This window comes from Schistocerca americana, chromosome 2 (genome assembly GCF_021461395.2).
Source record: "Schistocerca americana isolate TAMUIC-IGC-003095 chromosome 2, iqSchAmer2.1, whole genome shotgun sequence".
NCBI classification, from domain to species: domain Eukaryota; kingdom Metazoa; phylum Arthropoda; class Insecta; order Orthoptera; family Acrididae; genus Schistocerca; species Schistocerca americana.
The window spans coordinates 407,830,655-407,858,051 of NC_060120.1; positions in this window are offsets into that span (position 1 = coordinate 407,830,655).

The window sequence follows — 27,397 nt, forward strand, 5'->3', positions numbered from 1 at the left end:
GCGCAGTTTGCCGCACAAACGCCACATGCGGGAGGTGAAAGGCGTGCCACGCCCGCAGTGACCGCATGGTTATTGCTGAAGTGTAGCCTTCTTTAAATTTCGCTTTTTCAGATAAACCACAGGAGTTACTTTCTGTTAAAAACTTCATCTGATGGGCGATGAGGTACGCCTAGGCATGTTTATGAAATCGATTCGAAAACATTTCATATGCTAGCACAAAATTAAGTTTTAGAATTTTTTTTAAGAAGATTCGAGGTTTGTTCTTTTCGGAGATAACGATGAGAATCAGTTACGTAATAAGCTAGAGCAATACTCAGCTAAGACATGATTAACATGAACATGATTAACATGGTTCAAATGGCTCTGAGCACTATGGGACTTAACATCTGAGGTCATCAGTCCCCTAGACTTAGAACTACTTAAACCTAACTAACCTAAGGACATCATACACATCCATGCCCGAGGCGGGATTCGAACCTGCGACCGTAGCAGCAGCGCGGTTCCGGACTGAAGCCCCTAGAACCGCTCGGCCACAGCAGCCGGCTATGATTAACATGATTTCCAATCCTACTGACGAATACGACAGGTGTAGATGCTTCACAAAATCGCTACAACAACTGAAATGATCCTTACGCTCCAGTTAAATGAAAAACTGTATATACCTACAAGAAAGCAGCCAAGCTCCCTCCTTTATTCAGTTCATAATTAAATTTTAAAATACTTCCTGAAACATTATAATCCACTTGGAATTAGTAAAATTATCATTTTATTCGCTGCTAACGCAGACACTGGAAATACTAATCTAATGAAACTGTATTCTCACGCTTCGAATCTCAAAAGACATGACTAAAAGTAAAGAAGTGGATTCACTCTTAGGTTATTTTAGTAATAATTTCTTTTCAGTGGTAAATCATAACCAAAACAAAATGGCAATCAAGAATCCTCTTTCTTCTGCAATATTCAGACAGTTCAGGCCCAGAGTGAGGACTTCGTCGCGAGGAATCGAGGGAGGTGGTGCGGTGGTTAAAGCACTGGAGACGCACTCGGGAGTACAACGGCTAGGATCCTCATCCAGCCGTCCAGTTTTAGGTTTTCCATGATTTCCGTACATTACTCCAAGCAAATTTCGGGAATGTTCCTTCTAAAGAGCACGGCCGATTACGTGGGTGGGTCCGAGTAATGCTTCATTTGGCCACACAGAGGACTGAAGCTATTTCATTTATAAACTGTCTTCAAGGCTTCGGCACACAACTTGATAAATGATTATATTCTTTTTAATACAGTTGAAAATGACTTATTTTTGTATGTAAAGTTGTTCGTACAACATGTTTGAGCGTTTAGAATTGTTTGTGCGTGTGAACGGTTGCTTCAGTGCTTTCACGTAAATATCAATTAAAAATTATTTACATATGCACATATATAGGTAAATCAAACATTACATTAGCTATGCAAATCGAAATCCAGTAAATTAGAGTGAATAGGGTATATGGTAGAAAGTGAAAGGTTTCACATAAATGATGTTTCATTGATTTTTGTTGTTTGATTATAGACTGTTTTCTTGATTTCTGTAGGTTTCGATGGTCTTGACTTTATGCAACGTTACTAGACTCGTTGTCCGCATGGGATGGATTTACGAAGTTATGGTGATGTCTTGAAGATCGATGGTTGTAGTTGTGGGGACCGAGAATTTCGACGATATGAATTTATACAGCGCTATGTAGACCCATTGTTCTGCAAGTAGATGGAATTACAAAGGTTTGTTGTTGTGTTTCGCTACTCCGCAATCCAAGACGTGGGCATGGTGTTAAGGCGCGGGAGGCGCTCCGCCCCCTTCTAATGGAATGTTTACGTCTGAATCCAGCCAGTACGTGAGTGGCTCAGCTGCAAGCTAACTTTCGCGCCAGCCTTGGCGAGAAACGAGCACCTGCAGCGTCCGAGATTGTTTATGGAAAAGATAAAACAGTAGCATCAGTTGTTTGATAGTTGCTGGAAAATGCTAAGCTGCACGCACTGTAATTGCTGACTATTTATCTTCGTGAAGTGCACTCAAAGTTAGTTTATAGAGCACTAATTAGAAGTTTGTGTAAACTTTTGTTGTCCATTTTTCTAAAGTTCGTAAGGCATGTTTCCGTGGCTAGTTAGATGACACAGCACGAACCAGTTTGCTTCACCACTGCCGTAAGAGTTCATTAATCACAGTTGAAAAAAAATTGAAAAAAAAAATCTGCACTAACCTAGAATCTACAGTGCGCAAACAAGTGTCTTGTTATGCGTTTATTTAGTCGCTCGCGCACGGTGACATTTTCAAATTTAAAACACACGTTCAATGCCGCATGCTAACAATTAGTCTCTGTAGCGCTCTACAGTGTTGTCGGCGGAAGAACTAACCGGGGAACGTTTATGGAAACACCACGTTTGCATACGGACGAGCATTTTAGAGCTGTGTCTGTGTTTTGTAGAATCCTGTCGATACCAAGATATTGTGTTTACTGTTTGATCACTTGTCTCTTCGCGTCACAGCCTGGCGAAGGTGGATGCAGCACAGATTACACTAGCTTCGCTTGTAAGAGCGTTTTTATCGGCTATTTAGTACGTGCGATATCACTTACACAACTGTTTGCTGAGAATTTTGTCTCATCCTTGCATTACTTTATGTCGTGATATTTACAATTTTAGAGTTTACAAAATTTAACATTTTGTTTGCTCTGTTTTTGACTTATTCATGTTATCCATGTGTATAATCCTACAGTCAGATACCTTTTCTTGCCCCACTATCCTACGCATGTAATTTGTTCGCGAGTAGAAGATGAGGACCCAGATTTGTGTAACACCGTCTGTTACGTGTCACAAGGCTCCTAACTTTACAAGACGGAAATTTAAGTGACAACGGGTCAGAAAAACGGAAATAACGCAAACGGTCTTACCAGAGACTCATATCCTAATCGCGATTTCATCCTTAACATAAACAAGGCATGGTTCATCCCTACTTAGATACCACGAGATATATACACATCTAAGTGCAATAAATATACAAAGAAAAATACAATGACATTTTTTTTTTTTTTTTTTTTTTTTTTTTTTTTTTTTTTTTGTCATCAGTCTACTGACTGGTTTGATGCGGCCCGCCACGAATTCCTTTCCTGTGCTAACATCTTTATCTCAGAATAGCACTTGCAACCTACGTCCTCAATTATTTGCATGACGTATTCCAATCTCTGTCTTCCTCTACAGTTTTTGCCCTCTACAGCTCCCTCTAGTACCATGGAAGTCATTCCCTCAAGTCTTAGCAGATGTCCTATCATCCTGTCCCGTCTCCTTATCAGTGTTTTCCACATATTCCTTTCCTCTCCGATTCTGTGTAGAACCTCCGCATTCCTTACCTTATCAGTCCACCTAATTTTCAACATTCGTCTATAGCACCACATCTCAAATGCTTGGATTCTCTTCTGTTCCGGTTTTCCCATAGTCCATGTTTCACTACCATACAATGCTGTACTCCAGACGTACATCCTCAGAAATTTCTTCCTCAAATTAAGGCCGGTATTTGATATTAGTAGACTTCTCTTGGCCAGAAATGCATTTTTTGCCATAGCGAGTCCGCTTTTGATGTCCTCCTTGCTCCGTCCGTCATTGGTTATTTTACTGCCTAGGTAGCAGAATTCCTTAACTTGATTGACTTCGTGACCATCAATCCTGTTGTTAAGTTTCTCGCTGTTCTCATTTCCACTACTTCTCATTACCTTCGTCTTTCTCCGATTTACTCTCAAACCATACTGTGTACTCATTAGACTGTTCATTCCGTTCAGCAGATCATTTAATTCTTCTTCACTTTCACTCAGGATAGCAATGTCATCAGCGAATCGTATCATTGGTATCCTTTCACCTTGTATTTTAATTCCACTCCTGAACCTTTCTTTTATTTCCATCATTGCTTCCTCGATGCACAGATTGAAGAGTAGGGGCGAAAGGCTACAGCCTTGTCTTACACCCTTCTTAATACGAGCACTTCGTTCTTGATCGTCCACTCTTATTATTCCCTCTTGGTTGTTGTACATGCTGTATATGACCCGTCTCTCCCTATAGCTTACCCCTACTTTTTCCAGAATCTCGAACACCTTGCACAATTTTATATTGTCGAACGCTTTTTCCAGGTCGACAAATCCTATTAAAGTGTCCTGATTTTTCTTTTGCCATGCTTCCATTATTAGCCGAAACGTCAGAATTGCCTCTCTCGTCCCTTTACTTTTCCTAAAGCCAAACTGATCGTCACCTAGCGCATTCTCAATTTTCTTTTCCATGCTTCTGTATATTATTCTTGTAAGCAGCTTCGATGCATGAGCTGTTAAGCTGATTGTGCGATAATTCTCGCACTTGTCAGCTCTTGCCGTCTTCGGAATTGTGTGGATGATGTTTTTCCGAAAGGCAGATGGTATATCGCCAGACTCATATATTCTACACACCAACATGAATAGTCGTTTTGTTGCCACTTCCCCTAATGATTTTAGAAATTCTGATGGAATGTTATCTATCCCTTCTGCCTTATTTGACCGTAAGTCCTCCAAAGCTCTTTTAAATTCCGATTCTAATACTGGATCCCCTATCTCTTCTAAATCGACTCCTGTCTCTTCTTCTATCACATCAGACAAATCTTCATCCTCATAGGGGTTTTCAATGTATTCTTTCCACCTATCTGCTCTCTCCTCTGCATTTAACAGTGGAATTCCCGTTGCACTCTTAATGTTATCCCCGTTGCTTTTAATGTCACCAATGGTTGTTTTGACTTTCCTGTATGCTGAGTCTGTCCTTCCGACAATCATATCTTTTTCGATGTCTTCACATTTTTCCTGCAGCCATTTCGTCTTAGCTTCCACGCACTTCCTATTTATTTCATTCCTCAGCGATGTGTATTTCTTTATTCCTGATTTTCCCGGAACATGTTTGTACTTCCTCCTTTCATCAATCAACTGAAGTATTTCTTCTGTTACCCATGGTTTCTTCGCAGCTACCTTCTTTGTACCTATGTTTTCCTTCCCAACTTCTGTGATGGCCCTTTTTAGAGATGTCCATTCCTCTTCAACTGTACTGCCTACTGCGCTATTCCTTATTGCAGTATCTATAGCGTTAGAGAACTTCAAACATATCTCGTCATTCCTTAGTACTTCCGTACCCCACTTCTTTGCGTATTGATTCTTCCTGACTAATGTCTTGAACTTCAGCCTACTCTTCATCACTCCTATATTGTGATCTGTGTCTATATCTGCTCCTGGGTACGCCTTACAATCCAGTATCTGATTTCGGAATCTCTGTCTGACCATGATGTAATCTAATTGAAATCTTCCCGTATCTCCCGGCCTTTTCCAAGTATACCTCCTCCTCTTGTGATTCTTGAAGAGGGTATTCGCTATTACTAGTTGAAACTTGTTACAGAACCCAATTAGTCTTTCTCCTCTTTCATTCCTCGTCCCAAGCCCATATTCTCCTGTAACCTTTTCTTCTACTCCTTCCCCTACAACTGCATTCCAGTCGCCCATGACTACATTACCCTTTCAATATCCACATACACTTCTTCTATCTGTTCATCTTCAGCTCGCGACGTCGGCATGTATACCTGAACTATCGTTGTCGGTGTTGGTCTGCTGTCGATTCTGATTAGAACAACCCGGGCACTGAACTGTTCACAGTAACACACCCTCTTCCCTACCTTCCTGTTCATAACGAATCCTACACCTGTTATACCATTTTCTGCTGCTGTTGATATTACCCGATACTCATCTGGCCAGAAATCATAAAAATGGGAAACAGGTAATACGTCTTCTGTCCTAAACATATTTGCCTGCTAACCTCTAAAGCCCATCACGAAATTCTGTGCAAACTGAGCACTCCCATTAAACATACTCTAATTTGGAACCTGCACTTTACAGGAGTCATCGGTATTTTTTAAAGCGCACCACCTCGCTTTTTTATAACGAAAGAACTGACAGTGTTTTGACTTTCGTTAGTCCCAGGTTTGTTAAAAATTCTTTCATCTAATAAGAACAAAAGACTTACATCTATTTTAATGTTTATGACATGTATAAAATCGTTCATTATGACACTTCATGTTAAAGATTTACAGATTTCTGCTGATAAGACACACTTCGTTAACATGCCATAGCCAAGCAATCTTTTACACATTACAAATAACAGTATCTTGCCAATTTCTGACAGCACGAAGTAGTATAAGATAAAAAAAAAATAAACTAATACAAGTATTTCAAGATTTTAAACATGGCTGCAGCAGCAACTGTTAAAATTATAATACAAGTATGAGAAAATGATTATACAAGAACCGGTTATAGACAAGTTTTTCAAAATGCGTAAACATACACCTTTACTGAATAAACATTTTGACATTAAGGAGGTGGTACAATCCTTTGATCTGTTTGAGTTTGGACATGTCTACAAATATGATCCTTCATGAGGTATTTCGATAATTCTGAAAGGACCGTTACACAGTCTTTGCCAATTCTCGTTTAACAGCCTCCCTTTTCAGCCACGGAATAGAATAAATCTGATTTGAAAATGTTTCATGTGGAATTACATTCATTTTGTAAACGTACCCTTTCATGACTCCATGCTTAGAAGAATCATATTTCAAAAGATAATAACAAATCAGACAGCTCAGCTTTGCGCTGTTAGCTAAGGTATTCTGATTCTCGAACCTTAGTGACGATCTTCTTAGAATCAGTTAAATCACCGTTTACTTGATTAGGTATGGGCTTGTCGTGTTTATAGTCAACAAGATGATTGTCTGCCTGCAACACCTTGCTGCCTATAACCTTCAATTTAACGTTCTGGCAAAATTAGTACGCTACAAATTCAAAATAAATTATTGACCTCCAACATTTATTTGGCAGTATCTGTATGTGCATCCTGTTAGCAATGGTTGCGGGACTCAGCTGTTCGATAGAGGATGTCAAATTAAATACCTTTCAGCCGTCAATTTTCAACCTTATTCTATTTGGCAACCATTTGCAGCGTTTTAGTACGACATCTTCAGGCGCCTGACCGACGTGCAGGAAGAATCTACCTGGGCTGTGTTCTAAACATGGGTCAGGGATACTAATATTAGTAGATATCTGCTGCAATGATCTCCCTGCTCGTCGGTCAGGGGCCTGAAGATGGCGTAGTAAAACGCTGATACTGGTTTACAAAAAAAAAAAAAAAAAAAAGGTTAAAAATTGACGGCAGAAAGGTACTTAATGTGACATCCTTTATTTGGCAGGTCCCACGCCGGAGGTCAACCTTTGTATCCCCCCCTTCGTAGAAATTACAGGACACAATACACATGACACAGACAAGTCCTTAACGATGAAAGACGTGTGTTCTATAGCTCCGCTCTCGAATAATACTTCAATCCGTGACTTACTTTTCAATCCTTTGTATTCGTGCAGCAACGGCTCCAGAGACAACACAATTCTGCACAGGCGAAGTCGGAACTTTTCTGGTCTCATATATTTTCTAAAAAAATTTAAAGCAAGTGCATCTAATTTAGCTCCCTTATCTATAATGACGGTGGTTGGTATTCCACCTACCACAGCGTTTACTGCTACCTGAAATTGCTATTCATGATATTCTTTACTCGACATTGGATCGTTAAATAACTCGTACCGTATGTCAGTTCCTTCGTTATAACGATCATATTCGTCATAACACTATTCATTTCGCCCCCATTCCATTCCGCGACAGATAACCGGAAACATGATAGGACCGCTTTCATTCTGACGCACCTTTTTGTTGTTGAAGTTGCTGATCGGTAACCGGGATGCGGCTGTGAAAATTTGCCGGCGGTATCCCCCGCTGTCACTGACTCCTGTTTTGGTTTATGTTTTAGATTTGCCCCCAGTATCCTTGATTTTCTCGAATGTACCGTATGTCAGTTCCTTCGTTATCACGATCATATTCGTCATAACACTATTCAAATCCACCACAGATAAAAAGTTTTTCAAAGTGTCTTCCGGCACGTGTGCTAGCTTTTCTCGATCTCTGATTGGCAATTGGCCTTTTAAACTTCCTAACACATATTTGTCTGATGTGGGATTGTCCCAATACCGTGTCTTTCCAATGTGCTTTTCAAAGCGTTTCCGAAGATTCCTTGCTTGGGATTGTTAAGTCTCCTGGTTGAATACTTCACGTCTTAGACTTGCTTGAATATGTGGTGACCAGTATTTGTTTAAGGATGCCTGTTCGAGCTGTTCATACGTGGAACAAGATTTTTCCGTTGCTACGGCCCATGTTGGGCGCCAAGATGCCGCGTCTGGCCATTCAAGCTTACTAAAATAAATGACAATTTGACTTTCAATATAAATTGAAATTAATCACACACAGAAAAGAAAACTGTTAAAATTAACTGGCACAGACGCCCATTGTTGATGGTGAATGTATCTGTGTTAACGTCTAGATTGTCTTCTAGAAAAATGCTGTAAAATTTAGGAAAGATTCCCCTTTCAATACCAGCATCAGTTTTGTGCGGCCGGTATATGTTGCTTACAGGCGATACTGAATCATAGTTTGGAGACAGCCCAGATCATTTAAGGTTCCACGCTTAAATTAAAGATTACAAAACGCTCCCTGATGATCGGCAATTAATCTCTGGGGCGCTGTAGCAACTTGCAAATGAATAAATGGTGGAATACTAATTTTATCCCGCCTCTGAGTATCCACGCCACAATCTCTTTAAGCTCGTCTTGGTCGTTGGCTGTAACAATAAACCATTGACACATTTCTTGTATCTTGTATCTATTAGTGGAATTGTTAAAATGAGAACTCATGAGACTTACCTGATTTACATTGGTTTAATTTCAAATGGTTCGAAAGCTAATACATGACACATCATATTTGTCTACGCAAAAGAAAAATTAATTAATGATACGCAAGAAACGCATCTATAGTCTTCCTATCAATAAAAAGGCTAACAGACAAGAGAGGGAGATCTGAGCAGGAACGCTCTTCACTTATTTTCTAAAACAAAGAAACCTAGTAAAAGAGATGGCAATCAGCCACAGGCCGACTGCCTCTGTATCTTTGAAATACTATTTACGAAATAATAATCACGTTTTACAAAATTAATTTACATAAGTTATTTAGATATGAAGTTATTTACGGTAAATAAATAGATAAATGCGCATTTTTGTGCTTTCCGTCGTTTTTGCGACCTTAAATTTAAATGAAATGACGTTCGACTGTCCATTTAGTGCTTCACAGCAGCACTGCAAGCGTAGCCGACCGTTGGCACGGGATTACACTGAGTGCTGCTGGGATTAAATTACTTTTTCTCTAATGGCAATCTTATTGTAGGATCAGACGTGGTCGACCGGAACTTTGGTGAGTGTGGTTTACCCTTACGTTTCCATGCAGTCTAACATCGGACCATCCGTGACCTTCACAGTGATCACTCAATATGCTATGCTGTTCTCGCTCTTTATATATCCTACCAGGTCTAGTAACAGCGCTAAACATGAACAGGGCCGGCCTATGTGGCCGAGCGGTTCTAGGCGCTTCCGTCCGGAACCGCGCTGCTGCTACGGTCGCAGGTTCGAAGCCTGCTTCGGGCATGGATGTGTCTCATGTCCTTAGGTTTAAATAGTTCTAAGTCTAGGGGACTGATGACCTCAGATGTTAAGTCCCATACTGCTCAGAGCCATTTGAACCATTTTTTTGCAACACGAGCAACACTAATGTACTCTGTCAGACAAAATTGGAAGTTCCATCATTTACGTTCCTGCAGATGGCGTGTAGGTGTACGAGATTCTATTAACATCTTATTGTGCCTTCTCGTTGCTTCTCTTTTATGTCAACCAGTGTAGTTAAAACTTGAACTGACAGGAACTGTTTACTGCGTCGAACATCAATTTCAGTAGATGCAGTACAACAAGGCGTAAAATGCTACCAATTTCTCTCACACATCCTGCAGTCTGCTGTAGGACACCACCAAACAACACCGTTTCTCCTGCCTTCCAAACTACAGCACTAACGTCTTGCGGGCCCTAGCACTCCTACAAGAGAGGATGTTGCTGGAGAAATGTCTCAGCCGCGATCTAGAGAGTTCTCTCCTGAATGAATGTTCCCTCTGCTGCGGAGTGTGTGCTGATTTGAAATGTCTACAGATTAAAAATGCGTGCTAGACGCGGATTCGAACGCGAAGCTTTTGCCAGTCACTGGCAACTGCTCCATCGATCAGGTCACATTCATGACCCGCACTCGCAGCTCTACTCTCACCTGTACCTCTCCGGTACTTCGCATACTTCTCATCTCAGATTCCTTTACGTTTGTATAATTTCGGTAACATACTTTGCTGAAGCAGACAATACCAAAAAATTTACAAGAGAGCACGAACACTAACAACAGTCTGAAGAGCAAATTGTATGAAACTGTTCACACAAGATAATTAACTTCTTGTGTCCTTAGTTCTATATACTTGTCTGTAAGTTGGTGAAATGATTGCCTCATCCACCTCCCTGTCTAACCAGTTTCAGGGCCTGATTATTCTTAGTATGACAGGATACGAAGTTGACGATCGCACCTGCTGATATTTCACGAATTGCTCTATACGGCCCAGGCTGCCAAGCATCCCAGATATTCGGACAAGCTGAGAAACAGTGACGTTAAACCATAGTTGCATACAGAATTTAAGACTGTTTAGTGTCGTGGTAGTTTATTGATCTTATCTATTAAAACTCACGAACTGTAATTTCTAAGCTGTTGAAAATTTGGAACTTGCCACTAGCGGGAACTAGATGGAGTAAAAGAAAACAAAAGTTAGTACCTTCCACGACATTACCACATTTTGCTTTCTGTATCAGTGCAAAGGGAAGTAAGGGGTAGGCATACATAAGAGCAGCAGTCTAGCTCTGTGTGCCTCATGTCTGGCAGTATTGCAGGCTAGGTTCAGCCATGACGAAGGAACATCCCATTCAGTTTGAGCCTCAGATTGGAAAACAGCCAGAGAGGACTTTAAGTTACTATTAACCCCCTCTACGTATGGAGTTCGGGTGTAATAAAGTGTCATGGAAATGTGCTCTGAAACTCCCTCAAATAGAAAGAAGACATTGAGTGAACCAAAACAAGCTAAAGTCTTACTGAAATGTCTGGCAGTAATACCACTTCTGGGGAACAACCAGCTTAAGCGAGTAAAACTGTTAACCACGACAAATGTATATCTCTGCTCACCTTGAGTCCGTCGATGAGAACTGACGTAATCAGCAAAAGATGCTCCATGTAGACCTCCTCCCGATTGGACTCAAACAATACGATACGCCCATCGGAATTCGGCTTAGCTATCTTACATTCCCGACACTGACTAATCATTGTTCTAATGGCTCTGAGCAGTATGGGACTTAACTGCTGTCATCAGTCCCCTAGAACTTAGAACTAATTAAACCTAACTAATCTAAGGGTATCACACACATCCATGCCCGAGGCAGGATTCGAACCTGCGACCGTAGTGGTCGCGCGGTTCCAGACTGAAGCGCCTAGGACCGCTCGGCCACTCCTGCCGGCAATCATCGTTCTAACATCACAATACATGGCGGGCTAGGTTCGGGACTCATGGATCTTGTGAGGCCGCGCGGAGTGGCCGCGCGGTTTGAGGCACCATGTCACAGACTGCAAGGACCCTCCTGTCGGAGGATCGAGTCCTCCCTCAGGCATGGGTGTGTGTGTGTGTGTTGTTGTTAACATCAGTTAGTTTAAGATTAATTAGTGTGTAAGTCTAGGGACCGATGACCTTAGCACTTTGGTCCCTTAGGAATTCACACACATTTCAACATTTGATCTTGTGAGCGGTTTTATATACCCCCAGATGACACCTACTACAGAATTATTACAATATTTGGAAGCAGCCTGGACAAACGCGGCAGGCAGACAGATCTTAAGCTCTTCATCTCGGCATCATCTGTGGCAGAGGATGTCCTTCAGAAACTCAAACCTGGGGACTTGGTGACCAGCTCTCGACTGCTCCCTAATCGAGCCCAACTTCGGATCCTGAACTTGTTTTTGCACAAAGTAAGCAGAACAATACCTGAATTTCGGTTAGCACTAAATTAAGAAGACCCTCTACCAACTAACCATCATCAGGAGAAGAACCCTCCTTCTATCTGCTACAATGCTATTGTACCCGTAATGTGGCACACGTGAAGCAGAAGGCGGGAATTACCCTCTGCTACGCGCGGCAAGGTGGATTGCGAAGTATCGATGTAGATGCAGACGTTACCAGTTTTACGCGGTCGTACCAGAACTACTTTAAAGGCCTGGTTGTTAGTCTTCAGTGTGAATTCCAGATGTTCGAGGTAGTACTTAAATTTCTCTGGCGCAAAGAAGACAGACCGTGGTTCCAACTCATAAGTAGTGTATTCGTTTTTGACTGGAGACAGGCACCTACTGGCATAGGCTAAGAGCCTCCACTCGCCATCTTTGTCCTGAAGCAACGCAGCTGCAACCCCTGAGTTAGAGGCATCGGTTTAGGCCACGAAGGATCGATTGAAATCAGGAATGACCAAAACAGGGGCATTTCTCAAAGCGATCTTAAGCGCATCAAACGCAGCCTGCAGACTGCCAGTTCAGAGAAACGGCTCGCCATTCTTTCGCAACAGGTTTAACGGAGCGGAACAGTGGCGGCTTTATTTCATCTTTCAGCCCTCCCGCTAGGCGACTTGAATTTCCCTTAGCATCCTGTGTGTTTTATTGCTGGCACAGGGTCTTGAAATCACGCCGGAGCGTGTTGAGAGGGGACTGTTTGGATACGTGGCTCGAGAGCAATATAGACGGCTGTCGGAACGTCGGCTGTATGGTGTGTTGGCTCAATTTGTGTGGAGACTGGTTAGTTGCGAGTGAACAGATACTGACTGCGTCAAAGTTTTCATCACGGTCTTCAGTGTGATTCAACTGAATTGTTTTCCCTCACGTCCATTCTGTGCGCTTTTGGATGCTGGTGGTTTGCACTGAACTGAAATCATGGAATAACGACTTCTTGGTGTAGCAGGGGCTAGTATCGCTCATGCTGTGATATGCTGTCCCTGTGACTCTCGCTTTATGGATATCAAAAAAGTTTTTCACCAGTTATAATTATTGCTAACTGCAACTGGTCTATTCGAGCTTGATTCGTTTAATGGTTACTGCTTATTCCGCACATTTATCGGTGGCTGCTTGCCATTATAAGTGTTACTTGAAGTTTTGCCTTACTGTTACCTGCCTACGCCACAAGATGCCTCCTATCTCATATCTGGTGGCTTTAAAATAGCTGTTATTGTCCTCTGCACAATCAGGGTATTTGTCATTTCCATAGCGTTCAATTAAATTGGGTATTTAGTTCTGTTAAATTGTTCATAAGCTCTGTTGTAAATCTCGTTTATTAAGTGGTCATTTTTAAGGACTTGAGATATTTTTTTTGGATTTATTATTTAATATTTTCATGATTTTAATGAAATTTATGAACTAATTTATGCTGTTCAAATTGTGTTTTAAATCGTTCTGAAATCTAAGTGCCATGGATGAAAGCCTTACTTGTAAACGCTAGCAGTTAAGTACCACCTCCTAGTGGTAGTCTCCTGTTTCTCATAAAAATTTCACTTTACTGCAAATAAGTCTCTTGCCGCGTAGCTTAGATGACTTATAGACTGTTTTTCTATTTCAAGTAACGTTCTAAGGTTAATGATTCGGCTAACTTGTATTGGAGAGACGTTTATAGCGCCACTGTTTTACCCGTTTTGTGTTATTAAGCGGTGATTGCTTTGTGAAATTTTTAGTAACTTTACTGTTTGATTCTTGTGGCAGATTTGAAGATTTTACGCAGTCATGTTATTAAGGCGTGGGCGAATCTCATTTTCCTAACTTGTACCTTTTAGCTCATGTTTCACCAGAGCTCTTAGTCTTATGAGTAGCGAGTCTGCTGTTTGGGGCGGCGCTTGGCCGCGGGAACCTGTTGCTGTTACACAATGGGATGAGCAGTGGGAGCAGGACAGAGGCTTTCGATCTGTTTCCTTTATGTCAAAGGGGAATTGACATCAGTCAGCTTTTAATTCACTGGGAGGTACAACTTCTTTTTATGTGAGTCACGTAACTACCTGGTGCTTGACTGTTGGCTTAGACGAGAACCAAAGCCTCTTAACAGGTGACGCCAAGGGGCGCGGGTTAAACCGCTTGTCAGTAAGCCTTTTGCTTGTTGTGCACGTATTTGTGGCCTCGACAGACCTGGTCTTACATATCTTTGTGCTCGTCTCAACCGAGTACCCGTTTATGGGCTTCTGGGCTCTGGAAGTTCAGTTTCATTACTTGTCGATCGTTGGTATCTCGAATTTCGCAGTTTGTGTAAGCTGTCTCCTATACGCCCCTCCACCCAGATATGTTACGTCATCACTGGGCAACAGCTGCCTCTGGTGGATGAAGTGTAGCGGTGTATATCCATCTACAAATTTTCTTGGCCTGTTAAGCTCATTGGAGTTAAAAATTTGTCAGTCGCCTTGTTGCTTCAGTGTGGTTTTATTCCACGGACAGGATTGGTTCTAGATTTTGCTAGTAACACATTTTTCTTTTAATTTTGTCCATCTGAGAAAATTACCCTCTTTTAATGTCACCTCGGCCTTAATGTTAACTCTTTAAGCACACGTCAGGCGGAATTCGAACGTAGTCATCTTGATGATGGTCAGGCTAGACAGTTATGCAGTATCTTAGAGCAGTTTTCTGACTTACTTACTAATCAATTGGGTGTAACTGATGAAATTCAATACCGAATCCGTTTGGTCGATGACGTTGAGGTGGGTCATGCCCATTTTGGCTTCTATGATGAGAAGCAGATTGGAGTTATTAGACCATCAACTTCTTCGTAGGCTGCCGCATTATTGCTGGCACCTAAGGGGCAGGCCGTGGATTGTAGGCTGGTTGTTAATTATATAGTCCTGAATAAGAAAGTGATTTTGGAGTCAGTTCCCTTGACTTATCTCCATAACTGCTTTACTTGGTTTGCTGGCGCTTGCTATTTTTCGGTACTCGATTCAAAAAAATGTGTGTGAAACCTTATGGGACTTAACTACTAAGGTCATCAGTCCCTAAGCATGCAAACTACTTAACCTAAATTATCCTAAGGACAAACACACACACTCATGCCCGAGGGAGGACTCGAACTTCCGCCGGGACCAGCCGCACAGTCCATGACTGCAGCGCCCTAGACCGCTCGGCTAATCCCGGGCGGCGGTACTCGATTCAAATCAGTCCTACTACCAGATACGACCGAGTGAGGAATCCAAACAGGTTACGGCAATTTGTACGTATCCGAACCTTTACGAATTTAATCGGGTACCATTTGGATTGGTTACCGGGCTCCTTCCAGCAGGTTTAATGGTGTGGTATCCTGCCAAATCGTCTCTTATAGGGTGCCTGCGTAGCTGTTTTCTTGGATAGCTAGACAACATACAAGCAAATCATATTAATGAAGTTTATTACTGAATCGATAGCACTTAACACTGATTTAAAATGTGTCGCAAGCAATTGGCGACATGAAAATTATCACTGTCCTTCAATGTATACAATTTCCATGTAAACAATTTATATGGATCACAAGTCACGGCTCTTTTAGTGTGACTCTTCTAGTGCGGGTCTACTAGTGCGTCCTCTAGTGCGGCTGAGGCTAGGCGCCGCGTCGCTTTTATTCTCTTCGTGTAGAGGCCGCTCCTGTCGTGGTGACGTCCTAGCCAGCGTGCTATTAGCTGACGTCGTGTCACAGCCCTCTCTGCTCCTGCGTTCTTCATCTTCGTTCCGGCGCTTGTCGTTACGCCGGAACAAATGGCTAAACCGTCTAACTTTACTCTCGCTAGGCAGCAGATTTTGTTTTTGGTTCACTTGGTTCCCAGGGACGCTATCCGAATTGACCAAGAGCATACTTCAGATTTTAAAACGTTCCCTCCTCCAAAGGATAAGAAAGGGGTGGCCACATTCATCGAAATGGCCAATTATAGTACTTTTGGAAGTTAGTCTCTGATTTTGCTCAACCTGCTCTTCTTCTTAACAATGATCCGAAAAAAAGGAGATTTTTTTTTTTTTTTTTTTTTTTTTTTTTTTTTTTTTTTTTTTTTTTTTTTTTTTGTCGAGAGTCTCAGCAATCTGCTTTTGGAACTATAAATACTGCTCTCACTACCGCTCCCGTATTGGCTGTTCCGGATTTTTGGAGGAGGTTTATAAGTTCACGCTGATGCTTCCGCTGCTGGCGTTGGTAATATTCTTTTACAGGAAGAGTGTGGAAAGGGTGAGGTCTACCTTTTGCCTGCAGATGGTTAGTAGGTTCTGAGATTAAAGATTTTGTTTACAAGTGTGAGGCCTTGGTTGTTCTATTTGCTCTTGAGTAATTTAAATTTTATCTCGAACAGAGAGAATTCTATTTAGAGACCGACAACCAAATCTTGAATTGTGTTTTAGCGTATTCTAGGAAGACGGATAGGACTGCAAGGTGGGTTGTCCGTATATCTGCCCTCCTTTTTTGATTTCGTCATATTAAAGGCACCGGCAACCAAGTTGCCTGCGCGCTTAGTGGCGTGTTTGATGAAGACGCTGAGGAATTGGAGGGATGTTGTTTATTGGGCGGTTCTTGTGTTTGTGGTGTCTCAACCGAGATACATAAGCTCTTCACCGACCTCAGTCTTAAACAAGATAAAGATCCTTATTTAGGGCCCATTAGGAAGCTTTTGTTGGCTGGCGAATTGGTTCCCAGGTATTTTCTAAGGAAGAGGATATTGTGGCGTGAAGTTCGAAGACTAACTGAACGTAAAATTTGTTTACCTATCAAGCTTATGCCCTCCAATTTTTATTATTTTCATAGTGCGTTGATGGGTGTACACTTAGGCCTTTATAAGACACTAGCTAAAGTGCACCGTTATCTCACCTGGCTTTCTTTATACAAGGACGTCTGTCATTTAGCACGCGAGTGCGAACGATGTAAGAAGGATAAACCCACTAAAAACTCACGTAAGGGGTTTGAAAATCCGAAAGCGAACAGGGTCATATGAATTAATTATTTATTGATTATGTGGACCCCCTAACCAGCACTAAGGGAAGAAATCATTATACATCGGTTGTGGTCGATGGTTTTTCCTGGTCTGTTTGGTTACTTTCCAGCGGAGGAATTACGGCATCTCTTACTATGCGCCATTTAAATAATATATTTTCATGCTTTGGACCGCCTAAGGCACTTGTTAATAAAAATTTCCCAGCTTTTCTTTCTTGTAAGTTCAGGAGTTTTTGTTTCAATAATGCTGTCAAACCTCCCCCCCCCCCCCCCCTATTTTCTCCTGAGCCTTCCGTTTCAGAAAGCGTTCATAGGAATTTGAAGGCCACCTTGGTCGTTTACCATGCTAATGATCAGGCCAAATGGGATACTTCATTGCCTTGGATGAATTTTGCCTTTAATTCTGTGCAGCATGACGCCTCTAGAGCAGTTCCGGGGGCATTTATGTTTGCTTACCTTCGTAATTCTCCTCTTGCCAACGTGTGGAGCGTAAATGATCTTTTGCCTGAGAATATTATCTCTGAAGTTTAAACAGAATTGGAAAAGGGAGCGGAAGAATACGAAGTTGCCCATCGTCATCTGGAGAGACGCTATAGTAGCCAGGAAAGAAACCCTTAAGAGGCATCGTGGGGGATAAGATTTTTATCCGAAATTTCCAGTGTGAGTGGCTGAGAGCATAGTGGAATTGAAGGGAACCTTGCTATGCGATTTTTGAGCCCTTGTTCTGTCGTTAGAGTCCTGAGCCCAGTTAATTTACATGTTCATAAACTCACTACCAGCAAAACCCTTAAGGTTCATGTTTGCCAGGTGAATTACGCAGGTTAGTTTCCCCTTGGTAAGAAAAAGAGGGGTTTTTCCGATTTGAGTTGGGGAGGTTGAGGTGCGGCGGCTGTTTCATCTTTTCTTCCCCCTTCATTTGCTGGCCCCCCCCACTAGGTGACATGAATTACTCTTAACTTCTTGTGTCTGATGGTTGGCAGTTAATGTTCTTGTATGGTGTGTTAACGACCAACACCGTAAGGCAATTAAATATTTTATAGCAGCTGCTTAGTATTTGAATTATTTCATATTTTATTTTGGGCCACCACCGTGAGGTGACTTTTGTTTCTCTCACGCATCTCAAAGATTGTATTTAGCCGCGTATTTTCTCTCTGTAGAACGTTTAGTTTTCTTGTTAATAAATAATTTGTGGGCCGAATCCTTCCCATTCCTCAACTGGCTCCCTATCGCTTCAGTGATCAACATCGGCTCTTGGTTATGTTCCCTAACGTTCCTTGTAACTTCTTTCACATTATCTTCATTTTCTACATTCTTCGTGTAGGACAAATACATCTCTCTCAGTATGGACGCCACTTGATCTTCCTGAATGTTTGCTAATGGTACGTCAGACAATGCATCTGCTACATGTTATATTTGCTTGGGTCGACATTGTATATCATATTGGTATTGCTGAAGGGCTATAGCCCGCCTAGTAAAACTACTATATGCTAGTTCACAAATCTTTGATGACGGGTAAAACTTCTTAATCAGTACATACTTATTTTCCCACTCATCAAGTAATAGCTACATTTTCTGGAAGTCCTTGTAAGGGCAATTTCTTCCATCTCATTAACTGTAAATTTTTAATCGGACTAGGTCAACATTCTGATCGTTTTTTTCACTATTCCTTCTGCCGTCTCCGTCAACTGAACAGGTGGACTCTATTCCAAATTCTGAACTGTCAGTGGACATACAAAATTTTGTGTGTAATGGTATACTCCCTTTATATAGAGCTTCCTTATTGCTTTAATACTTTCAAATTCCATATGACACTGTTCCATTCACCAGCTGTATGTAGAGGAACCACATACATTGAAGTGTGAAACTGAAAATATTCTTGATTAAATATTAAGAGCCATTTTTAGCATAGTAAATGCTAGGAGGTGCCTACAATCCATTAAAGCTCTAATACCTCAACATCACTATGCCTTAAATCATACAAATTAGCAAGTAACTGAAAACCATCTTGCCAGTCGATGACAGGATGTAATAACTTTTCTCTGTACTAGTCATCTTAACCATGCTCCCGAATTTCAATAATCTTTTGTGATAAATTGTTTCAACTACTGCACTGGAAATAGTTTTACAGTGTTCATTAATACGTACACCGTAATAGCATCTAGGGGTTATTTAAAACAGATGAGCAGCACGCACTCCATAACCATAGACATACATGGTCACCTGCTAGCATTTGCTAACAAATTAAATATGCTTCCAGAACTGCTCTCAGGCACTACATTCAGAGATATACGGAGAACAGGTATGACGAATTCCAACACGTCGATTCATTAAGGTGTCCTGGAAAGGCTTAACTTAACTTGCGCAGTCTCGAAGGGAAGATGTAACAAGCTGTACTGTATGTCACCAATACTGCTTTCTATGGACTCGTGGCTGATCTGAGAAACTCTTATGGAGGTTTCGTACCACAAGGGAACCTCGCAGAGAATAAACTCGAGATTAAGGAATCGTCCAGAAGAATCAATGTGCAAAGAAGGGGGATACTGAAGGACTGAGGAATACTTATGTGCGCTTCAGGTTCCCTATGAATGTACGTGCTGAGGCATTTGAGCTGAAGAGAAACGGATACCTCTAAGATGGGCAATATCAGACATTGAATAGAAAAGAAATATAGGGTAACAAAAGGAATACTTCAGTTAGTTGACGACAGAAAGCCGTACAAAAATGTTCAGGGACAGACATGGGTACATCAGTATAAAACACCTTGGAACGAAAGAAATAGGAAATGCGGGTAGCTGAAGTGGAAATAGCTCCAGGGAAAACGCGATGAACTCAAAAATGAAATTGTCACTGGAAGAACTGATTCAACATATTGAAAAGGTAGAACAAATTTGCATGAAAATAGAAGCACATTTAGAGTGCAACGGTAGTTCCACGCTTAAACATAGAGGTGGGAGCGGAAAAGTGTAAAGAGTACACTGAAGACATCTACGACGGGAGGACGTTTCTGATGACGTGATAAAAAAGGAAGTCGATAAGGAAGACACTGGGGATCTACTATTAGGGTACCAATTTAACAGAGGTTTGGTAGACTTGTGATCAGAGAAGGTCGGAGGGACAGATAACATTACTTCGGGATTTCTAAAATCATTCAGGATGTGGCACGAAAAGTTGATTTGCAGGAGACTAGAGACAGATTGTCACACTTTAATAGAAATATCAGCCACGCAATCCCAAATACAGTACAGGCAGCTAAAAGTGAGAACTGTCACATGATCATGCCTCGAGGTTGCTGAAGGGAATGTAAATGGTTAAGAATATTGAAGGTCTGTTAAACTCTCAGTTAAGAATATTTAGGTTCTGTTAGACGACCAGTTTCGCTTTCGGATACGTAAACGCAAAATAGTGGCAGTTCTGATTGTGGTTGATAATGGAAACAAGATAAAAGAAATATCAGGAGACGTTTATAACCTCTGTCGACATAGAAAAAGGGTTCGGCAAAGCGAAATCATGCAAGATGTTCGGAATTCCAGGAAAAATAGGTATAAGCTATAGCGAAAGACAAGTAATATACATTACAAAAAAGAGGGAAAAATTAGAAATGAAAACCGTGAACCGAGTGCTCAGAATAAAAGGATTTGAGACAGAGATGCAGTCTTTGAACCTATTCTTCAGTCGACACGTCGAAAAATCAATGACGAAATTTAATGAAAGATATAACAGTATAATTGGAATTTGGGGTGAAAGGAAATCGATATAACATTCCATGACGCCATTGCTATCCTCATTGAAAGTGAAGGAAAGTTATGGCACCTGTTGAACGGGATGAACAGTCTTATGAGTACAGACAACGAAATGAAAGCAACCTGTAGAAAGACAAAAATCATGAGGAGAGACAGGAATTAGAATAATGATAACTACACCACAAAACTGGTGACTGACGGACAACTTTAAGGAATTATCCTACCTTGACAGCTAAATGACGCATGACGAACGAAGCAGAGAGGCCATAAAAGGCAAATTAGCAAAAGCCATTGGAGATTTCCTATCCAGAGAAATCTATTGGCATAAAATATCAACCTTAATTGAGAAACAAATTTCTTATAGTGTATATTTTGAACACGGCATTGCCACATAGTGAATCGTAGACTGAGCATAAATAGGAAAAGAACAGAAAAGATTCGATGCGTCTGAGTTTTGGTGCTACAGAAAGAAGTTGAAAATTAGGTGGACGGATAAATTAAGGAAGTGGAAAAATAGGGTATATGGAAGACAGAATTTTGCATAGAAGGTGTTGAAAAACTTCAGACAGAAAGAGTGAACGCTACTATTAATTTAATCAGTAAACAACAATAGATAGGACATTATAAAAGAACTATGGTACGATGGGAGTATAATGGGACAGGAATCTTGAAACATTAAAACGAATTGTACTAAAGTAATAGTATATTTTTCAAACTACATTTCTAATTTTTCCCTCTTTTTTGTAATGTATATTACTTGTCTTTCGCTATAGCTTATACCTATTTTTCCTGGAATTCCGAACATCTTGCATGATTTCGCTTTGCCGAACCCTTTTTCTATGTCGACAGAGGTTATAAACGTCTCCTGATATTTCTTTTATCTTGTTTCCATTATCAACCACAATCAGAACTGCCACTATTTTGCGTTTACGTATCCGAAAGCGAAACTGGTCGTCTAACAGAACCTAAATATTCTTAACTGAGAGTTTAACAGACCTTCAATATTCTTAACCATTTACATTCCCTTCAGCAAGCAGTTCCCGGTGTGTTCCATTAGCTGATGGCGCAGCGCCACTTACAGATATTGAGGCGCACGACTCCAGTCGCAGATGTGCTTACAAGTACCTGGATACGCCTCTTAATGTAAAAGATAACGGGTCGAAGATGAAAACTACTGATGTCAAAATCAAAACAAATACTAAAATATATGTAGCGCAGAGTAACTTTCGGTGTCTTATAAATAGCGTATGTCATTGATAACTGATGTTACTGAGCTAAAGAGACACAGCGTCATAGAGATTTCAGGAGAGGTTTCAAGAACAAGAGGGGTTCATGGTTTTCGTTGATTATTAACTGACGGGGCACCACAACGAAGCGATAGGATTACACGGGCCAACTATAGGCGCCGAAAGCAGTTCCCGGTGTGTTCCATTAGCTGATGGCGCAGCGCCACTTACAGATATTGAGGCGCACGACTCCAGTCGCAGATGTGCTTACAACTTGGAGCGCCGCGTCTCTGCGTGGATCGAACTCCACCCGCAAGAGCTTGCCGACAGGCTGCTGCAGTTCAGGGCAGCACCATTGTGATAGTCACTCTTATCATCATCATCATTTTAGAGTAACGTATCAATTCTTCCTGTTAATGTGTAGGAATGGACGTTAAAACTCTTCCTGTTAATGTGTAGGAATGTACGGTAATTCTGAGCAACTGTAAAGATCAGTGAATGTCATGGAAATGTGTAAGTAACCACCAAATGAAAATAACTAATGCTCACTTAATTTCTCATAGGCGGCGGGGTGATTTTGGTCGTAGATCAGCTCCATAGATCCGCCTGAACAATGTAGAACATTCCACAAAACAAGAATATGTCATGTTTATTTACTAAAAACTGTCGCTATGAATGTGAAAACGTCAAACAATTGCAGCGTGTTTGTCTTGAGAGATCTAAATATCTCACAAACAATGCTTTGTACGAAACAAATATTATACGTGAGAAGTTTACATAAGGGAAAGGGAAAGCGGATGTCAGTCTGCGCTAAATCTGGCTCACCCCTCCTGCGTGGGCGGGGTCATCTTTGAATTTTCAAAAAGAACCCTCTTTTTTACATATTACGATTGTAACCCAAAAAATACCTACGGTTTCTGGTACCATTGTTTCCCATTCGTTGTAGAAGGCGCTGTAATCGACAAATGTCAACTGTGCCTGTTTTTATAATTAAGAAACGGCGCACCTGATTCTACATTTATTTTCGCTGTAAATGTATACCTTTCTGTTCTAACGGTAGATACTGGCCTTACTGCGTTACTTGAGGCTGCAATTGAGATTGTACACTACAAACAATATGAATAGACATCGACATTTCTGGCAATAAGCTACTGTATGGCAACGTAATTTTCTGCTCCCTACGGAGTTGAGTGTGGTGAGTGCCCATACGATCGGAATGCTTGATTTCGGTGGCCACCCCCGAACCCCGCCATCAGGGTGGCTGCTTTCGGTGTGTGTGTGTTTCCACCCACCCGCCGTAATTCTCACGCTGCTCGCTACACGGCTACAGGCAGAATGCAAAGCACAAACATTGTAAAACGATAAAATGTCCATAAAGTTATAGTGACGGGCGCATCTGTCATCGACAGTCAATGAAATCGAGCACCCCGACGTCAAGCATAGCGATGGAGACAGACAACTATTAAATCCACGTTGATCCTGGATCACGCTAAATGTAATTTCTATCTAACCAGATATTGAAACGGCGAATCATATTTTACTGTACAACTAACTAACAACACTAAACTAGATTTCGAACATAAACATCAACCGTTAGACAGACACACCTGTCATCGATAGTCACTGAAATCGAGCACCCCGATGTCAAGCATTGCGATGGAGACAGACAACTATTAAGTTGATCCTGGATCACGCTAAATGTAATTTCTAACCAGATATTGAAACGGCGAATCATTTTGTACTGTACAATCAAACTGACAACACTATACTAAATTTCGAACCTAAATATCAACCGTTAGCAAAAAAGTGTTTATATTTATATTGTGATTGGAATGTACAGTTTATTCATCGGTTCTTAATAGCAAAAATAGCACATTTCATATATGGCGATTACAGTGCAATCTACCACGAATCGAAAACAACGGTTTGAGTTCGTCTTTGAGTTCCCCTTTGAACATACAAAGTTTACCTGCCCACGCAGGAGGAGTAATTAGGTCGTTTTAAAACAAACACCATGTATAAGTAATATTCATGTTATTTGACATTATTAACAATATAAAGTCCCTGCATCAAAGTCGACAATAGAGTAGGAACTCGAAACAATTATACCCCTTAGATACCACTCAAACTAAATTTTATTAGTTCTAAATTTTTATGAACGGCAACTTACAGAAAATGAGTTTTCTGATTTAGGGTTCTTCGAGAAACTATGTAACTTTCAATACTTTTCGAAATATTATTTTTAGTACTACATCTAAAAACTGATGTGTTGGTTTGTAAATTATATGTATTACGTATGACAAATTTAACGATATAATAACTTCATCAGGAAGGAGTACTTAGTACCCCTGTTCTTTGAAAAGTCTCTGCTGTACGGTGTTGAATTCATACCATAAATAGTTCATATTGCACACTTTTGATTCGAAGAACTTGAGAATGGCTTGATAAGCTTTTGACAAAACTGACCACGCATGACATTACGAAATTACAGAAGCAAAGAATGTTAGTTACTATTATTTTTATATCGTCAATCTTTCACCACATACGTATTACGCTGAAGTGACAAGTCATGGGACAGAGAGATGCACATATATAGATGGCGTAGAATCGCGTACACAATATATAAAAGGCCAGTACATTGGCGGAGCTATCATTCGTACTCAGGTGATCCAAGTGAATCAGTCTGCTTTCGGCTGCGGTGGGGCGAGGACGTCTGCTGCGCCTCGCCGTGCGCGACCGTGAGCGCTTGCTTGTGTTTACCTTCTCGCGGCGCGAGTTGTATTTGTTCCAAGTTCAGTCCGATTATGGCACACACATGGCGCCACGATACGATCAAAATTTCTTTCCAACCAGATCACGCGCGTCCTCGAGCCTATGAAATAGAACAGTTCATACGCGACGATCTACGTTTAGATCCGGCGACTGTCGTCGGAATACATTTTTCTATAACGGCGAGCGTGGTTTATGTTAAAATGACCAGTGCAGAGGTCTGCGCGACAGTGATTCCTAAATACTCGAACTCTCTCCGATTCAAACATTCTGACGGGCATATCGGTGCAGTGACGGTGGATCATGCAGGCATGGGCCTAAGGACTGTAAGAGTTTTTGAGCTCCCCTTCGAGGTCCCAGAGGAAGTTGTCAAGGACGCCTTCCGACCATATGGCAATGTTATCAGCCACGTTGCAGAAAAGTGGCAAACTTTCTCGACGTATAAGGTCTACAATGGTGTGCGCCAAATTAAACTTGAGCTCAAGAAACACGTGCCGTCCTATTTGAACATCGGTGGCTGTCGTGCAATCATCATGTACGACGGTCAACCGCGTACCTGTTCCGGATGTGGGCAGGAAGGCCATGTTCGATCGAGCTGCTTACAACGTAGAATTACGCAGATACCAGTGGGAGACTCCGTTTCCCCGACGGGGACGACAATCCTGCCCCTCACGTACGCTCAGACGACGATGCGCACCATAGTTGAGAACGAAACGGGCGATCAGACACATCCATCGACGCCAGAAGTACCACGGGAGGAAGAGGAAGGACCCTCGGTGCCAACCCATATGTCGCCCCCTCCACAGCAACAACAGCAGCAACAGTCCCACGGACTCCAGACGCAACATAACATTCAGAACGCGATGGACGTGGACGCGAACATTGTCCCGACCGCGGCTTTCCTAGCGGAAGGTGATACGACGCTGGATTGCCTCCCACATTCGGATACGGATGTCCACGTTCGAAAGCAACGTTCGCCCCGACGACGCAAGCGGCGTCGGCGGACCCCTTCTGACGATTGCCTCCTACACACGGCCGGTCAAGAAGGTGACATCTCATCAGACAGCATGGATGCTGCGCCTGCTGAGGATCTAAGTGGTGTAGACGGTTCACTTGCCCATACTACGAGTGCCCAGTTACTTCTTGCACCACAAACGCGGCAGGTCGCGTCGATGGATGGCGATCCGTCTACCTCTACCAAAGACGACGTACGTGAGAGAGATTTAGGTGCCGATCAGCCACACAGCATAGTGTTGCACCCACTGTGGTCGGACGATGTTGAAGAACTTCCTGAAGAGGGCACGGGTGACAGCGGAGGGGGCGGCATTTGGGATGCCACTACTAGCGTGAACGACTCATAATTTGTAACGGGTTTGGTGGGTCCGGCATCTCTTGCGGTTAGCTTTTATTGCCATGGCGTCTACCCTAGGTGAAGAGGCTAGGCAGCACACCTTTCGCCTTGCCACAATCAATATCAACGCGATAAGGGCACCACACAAACTGACAATGCTACAACGCATGCTTGATGCGGCGGACATCGACGTGGCCCTCTTACAGGAAGTATGTGTCGCTAGTTTCCCTGACTTCTACGGATATACCGCCCACATCTCCCACGCCTCCTCTACCGATTGTGGTGTGGCTGTTCTGTTACGGGACGGTTTGGCGGCTACGGACGTACTGTACTTACTGAGTGCAAGAGCCATGGCAGTAACTGTCAACGGTGTACGACTCATCAATGTGTATGCCCCTTCAGGATCAGGGAGACGGAGAGATCGGGCCCGCTTTTTTTTTTCGGAAGATATTACGCGTCTATTTATGGGCCACATAGACGATATGGTGATCGGAGGAGATTTTAACTGTACATTATCTCCATCTGATCAGCAGCCACATCACGTCCCGTGTGCGGAATCGGAAAGGCTAGTGCGTGACCTCCACCTGTTTGACACGTGGCGCCACATCCATGGCCCAGCTGCTGGTTACACCCATTATACAAGCCATTCATCAAGTCGGTTGGACAGGATTTACGTCACAAGCACCCTTTCGACGGCGATGAGAGGAGCAGAGGTCTGGCCCACTGCATTCACAGCCTATATTTGCACCATTGCCCTCAAACCTGCACGTGTGTGGCGCAGTAGACCCCCCTGGAAACTGAACGTCGCCCATCTGGACGAGCCGGCATGTAAAGGTGCTGTCGAAGAGTCGTGGAACGCGTCCTTACGGCGTCGTGGTCGGTACCGATCGACCCTCAGTTGGTGGATTGAATGTGCGAAGCCTGCTCTTAGACGCACCTTCATGGCTTACGGCCGGAAAGCAGCGGCATGGAGGAGGAGCACGGAAAACTTTTATTACACCGTCCTACGGGAATGTCTTGCTATGGAGCCCTCACCTGACAGGCAGATCACAGTCAATCGCGCGAAAGGGCAGCTCGTCTCCTTAGCACGCCATCATTTACAAGGCGCTGTTATACGGTCGCGTGCTCCAGACATGATACAATCAGAAAGGCCATCTATGCACCACGTGCTCATAGAACGCAGGAGGCGCCGCAGGGCACTGGTAACCGACATGATAACCGACGACGGTCGCCACGTGGTAGAACAAGCAGATATAGCAGAAGCCTTCTATGGGCATTACAC